The 5293-nt window shown below is 28.4% G+C and overlaps 1 pseudogene across 1 annotated transcript; it reads left to right on the top strand.

Annotated features, from left to right (window-relative positions):
• The first annotated feature begins 974 nt into the window (after positions 1 to 974).
• On the top strand, positions 975 to 1055 carry BDBG_16725 (annotated as a pseudogene). Its single transcript has one exon. The product of its transcript is annotated as a tRNA-OTHER (tRNA).
• Positions 1056 to 5293: the final 4238 nt, after the last annotated feature.

The raw sequence follows: 5293 nt of genomic DNA, 5'->3' as shown, positions 1-5293 counted from the left end.
TCTCATCAGTGATTTGTTATAACTTATCAGAGATTTAAGATACTTTATTAACAGCTCAAGATTTTCACTGACAGCTCAAGATTTCTCATCAGAGACTTGATATATCTCACTGAAAAGTTGAGAATTCTTATTAGAGATTTAAGATATTCTGCTGAAAAGCTGCTATTTTTGCTAAAAGCTAAATACTGAGTGAGAATACTACTTATCTTTATTTCTTTTAAAGTTTGAAACTTTCATATTTTAATTGCATTCAGCATCATGGTCCTGGTGAATGAAAATATATATAAAGTTTTATTCTTTGTTTTTATCATACTTACAATCATTCAATTCAGATTATCTTTATTAAAAGAAAGAAAATACATTCACTTTGTCTTCAGATACAGACACTGCTCTGTCAGTCAAATTTCCTTCTTATACATTTCTGTATTTAGATGCCAGGTTCAGTGACATCTTTTTAACAGACTGCTTGATATCAGTGATGAGTTTGACTTTCTCTTATCTAACTAATATTTTTTATTACTATTATTATATTTGTTCTATATTCAGATATATTAACATCAGATTTCTTTTGAAATCAGTAATTTATCTCATTAAATCTATCAGATGAGAGAGTTCAGAGAGATCTAATAGAGAAGAATTCATCATAATATTCATTTTTAAAATCTTGATAAAACTCTGATAAATTTGTGAGATGAATTTCAACAAATTGCAGAAATATAATTTTGAAACAAAGAAAGTAGTTTGATTATTAATATTAAATTAATGTAGATTGTTATTAATTATAACTCTTATTAATATATCTTTTTTTAATAATTCAATCTCATCTCTTTATTTTATCAAGACTGCTTATTCACTTCATTTATATCTTTTCAACTATGTAACTTTTTTCTATAAATTATATCAGAAAGTAAAATATTGCATCTGTTTAATTAAAATTCAAAATGTTATCTACTATCTATCTCTAGACATGAATTGCCAGCGTGGCCCAGTTGGTAAGACTGGTAATCAAGGCCGCACACATTAGAGATGTGTGGGTTCAAATCCCACCGCTGGCACCTGCCACTTCTTACTCATGAAAGCCTTCATGTAATAGAGACTGAGTCTAATTAGTAAGACTTGGTGCAGGGTAGAACTCTCTACTGTAAGTCAAGTCACTAGTTAAGCAAGATTCTGTGAACACTTATCAGAGCTGGCATGAGATGTCAATATCTCACTATTCTACTGTGCACCTGTCAAGGTTCTAATGATATAGAGCCAAGCCTAATGTAGTGATTATACACTACTTAAGTAAGTCTCTAAAACTAGGGCTGTCATCAGAGCCTAGCTCTCCCTCAAATACAGGAAATGATTTTGAAAACCACTTAACTAGCAGGTCTAGACATGTATCTAGGCTCTAGACAGAGCACTCTGATAGACTAGAGCCTGCAAGCTTACTACTAATTTCTAATACTGATAGAGAGAACTGCAGTCATCAAGTCTATAATTAGTCTCTAACACAGAGCAAGGTTATAACAGCTGATTGATAGGTCTATGAGCATCTAATGAGACTGAGATTAGCAACTGAAAGCTTGGTGTGTATATCATCAAGTGAGCAGTGACAGTCACTAATTAATATCTCTGAAAATTAGTGACTGATCTGAGAGAATGAACACAGTGATCAGTTAATTATAGAGAATTAAATATAATTAGCTTAAAATGCATTCTGTGAGTGACTAGTGTCTGTAGTCTATTCTGATTTATTCAGATGGCTTAAAAAATGAGAACTTGAATAGATTAGATACAGAAATTGCTTATACTGAAGATAATATCAATTTTATCTCAGATTTCTGAAATCTAGACTCTGAATATGAAGTCTTTGATACTGAACTATTTATAATAGTGAAAGCTTTCAAACTCATTGAAATAAAATCTTATAAAAGAGAAAATTATTTGAAAGAGATATGAATATTCTCTGATAATTAAGCTACTTTAAAAAGACTTAGAAATAGTCAGATTTATAATAATTAAATAAATCTTGAACTGATCTTAAACTCTATTTTAAAAATTCAAAAGAGAAGAATATTAAAGCTGATAATTTATCTATACTAAGTTTCTGCTTATATAAATATTCATGATAATGAATTAGCTGATTCAGCTGTAAAAAAGAGTGCAGAATTAAGCAGATCTATTTAAAAAATTATATTCTGATCTTTTATAAAGAGAAAAATAAAAGAATCTTATTTAGATAAGTGAAATAAAAGCTGATAGAAATAAAAGAAGAGTATATATTATTCAAGATTTGAAATAAAACTCAAGTGAAAATCTTGTTTAATTAAATATAAAAAGAAAATATTCTTATCTATAATACAGCTGAAACTAGAATATAACTATTTCAAATCTTATATACAAAGATTTGATAATAGATTTGACTTAATAGAATGCTTATTCTGCAATTTAAATGAGAATTCTGAGTATATTGTAATACACTATGCATTATACAATAGTCTCAGAGTCAGATTGAAAGAGAAGTATAATCTAAATTAATTAAATATAAGATTCTTATTCTCAACTGAGACAGAAATTAAATACTTAATAGACTTTCTATCAGAAACTCAAGCAGCTATAAGAAAATGACTAAATTCAGAATTATCTGAATATGAAGAGAAGGAAATTAATCAGATATAGTCTGTTAAAACAGCTATACACTTTCTTTTAATAATTTATTTTGTTATAATCTCTCTTTACTTTATCTTTTTCTTTATCTTTTTCTTTCAATTTCTTTCTATCTATCTATTTAATGTGTCTATCTTTGAGACTGTGTTCTTTTTCTCTTTTCCTTTGTCATGATATTATCAAATGATTTCAAAGTATCAAAAGATGTTAAAACACTGCAATTTGTAAACAGTTTTTATATTCTGAGCTGGAATTTTCTGATTTTGCATATCTGAAATTGATGAATGTATAATAGTTAACTTTACAGACATAGGAAAAACCCTGAGAACTAAAAGTTCTCAGGTAGATGTCATAGTCTCTGACTGCATACATCTATAATTGAAGAATAATAATAATAATCTAGACATGAATTCAGAAATGATCAATCAGAATTTCAATCTCAGAGCTCTCTTTTCTCAGAAACTGCAAATAAAGATTTCACTGAAAGTGATTCTGATAATGATTAGACTGGCCGGCGGGATCATGAATTTCACATTTGATCTCATTTAGTCTAGTCTCATACATTTCTTAGTGTGAGTCCCATCAGAACCAAGTCTTAAAAAAATCTGAAAATGAATCATTTCTGAGAGAAATGATATGAAAAATGATCAGATTTAATTCAAGAACAGTGAAATGAGAGTAATTTCTCAGAATAAACTGTGAAAGATAATCATTCTTTCAAAATCATAATGAGACTGAGACTGAAGATTAAAATCAGTCTCATTCAGTTTATTCAGTGTTTGCTTATATAATCAGAATTTGATAATGATTATTGATAATACTTATGAAACAACTAAATACATTCTTATATAAGTTTATTCTTCACTTTCTTATGAAAACTAAACTTCTCTAATATACTGTGATCAGAGGTATTAAACTGTCTAATGATTTCATATTTTACAATCATGAGTTTCTTGATTATTTCTTCTTATAATTGTTCTCAGTGATAGTGATAAATATCTTGACTTGAGTTGAACTTTCACTCTATTCTCATCTCTGTCAATGAAATTATCAGAATATCATATATTATCAGTATAACAGTTAAATATGTACTCTTAACAATTTTTCATAACTCTAGAATTGATTTAATGTGTAAATTCATCAGATTATCTTGAAGATAGCAGTCAAATTCAGTTTTATAAGCATATAGTTTTACCTGATTTTCAGTTGTAATCAATGTATATAAGTTCTGTTTCAAAGTTAGTATTATAGTTCTATGTGATATAAAGTATTATCAAAGATTATTACTTACTAGAGAATTGTATTTCACTGTCTTCATATCTTGAACATCTGCTTATTTAAATCTCTGATAGTTAGTATTATAGTAGTCTTGAGCTAATTTAACATATAAGTCTTATTTCTTCTCTGTTCAATCTTGAGAAGTGTAGATATTAACTCAACAGAAGAAATCTAGTAGAGCTGCTATAGTATAGTACTCTGTAAAAGATTGTTCAGTTTTGCTGTGATAATATGCCAGTTTATTTCTTACAGTAATAATAGTCTGTGCTATAGTATTATCTCAGACTGAATTTCTTTTTAAGTGATTCAACTGCTTCTTAAGATAAGTAAATAAACTGTTATACACTTATCAGACTGACTGCAGTATTGATGTATAAGTGATTAAGACTGTCTTTGTTGTCTTATAAAACTGAAACAGTAAATCAATTATATATTTCAACTGAGTTTACTTTATATCAGAAAGTTTCAATATCTGAATCTTTTCTCAATCAGAGTGTTACACTCAATGATCAATTATCTGATACAATTGAAGAGTCTGAATAGTAATCTTATATATTGAACTTCACTGTGTTCTAATATTCTGTATTATATTCAGTGATATGACTGATTTGTTTGTTTATTAAATGTCATGAAATTATTATTATTATTTAGAGAAGATACAAATCATATTAGCAATGTTTTAAATCTGTGATATTTAAATTATTAGTCAATCTATTCAAAATTAACAGTAGTATTATCAAAAAGTGTTATTAAAAAGCAATATTAAAAAGTATTATCAGAAAACATTATCTTTTACAAAGTGAATATAAAAGTTACTTAAGTAATCACTTTCATCTCATTCTCATCTTAAGAATCAGTTATCTCATTATTCTTCATCTTGATGTTAAGATTCTTTATCAGTGTTTACATCACAGATTAAATCACATAAGTAATGTAGAGAATATGCCAGCGTGGCCCAGTTGATAAGACTGGTAATCAAGGCCACACACATTAGAGATGTGTGAGTTCGAATCCCATCACTGGCATCTGTCACTTCTTACCCATGAAAGCCCCCATGTAATAGAGGCTGAGTCTAATTAGTAAGACTTAGTGCAGGGTAGAACTCTCTACTGTAAGTCAAGTCACTAGTTAAGTGAGATTCTGTAAACACTTATCAGAGCTGATATAAAATGTCAATGTCTCACTATTCTACTGTGCACCTGTCAAGGTTCTAATAATATAGAGTCAAGCCTAATGTAGTGATTATACACTACTTAAGTAAGTCTCTAAAACTAGAACTGTCATTGAAGCCTAGCTTTCTCTTAAATACAGGAAATGATTTTGAAAATCATCTGACTAGCAGGTCTAGATACATATCTAGGCT

Source organism: Blastomyces gilchristii (genome assembly GCF_000003855.2).
Source record: "Blastomyces gilchristii SLH14081 genomic scaffold supercont1.4, whole genome shotgun sequence".
NCBI lineage: Eukaryota > Fungi > Ascomycota > Eurotiomycetes > Onygenales > Ajellomycetaceae > Blastomyces > Blastomyces gilchristii.
The sequence above is the reverse complement of the archived record's forward strand: the minus strand, read 5'-3'. Positions and strand labels throughout refer to the sequence as shown.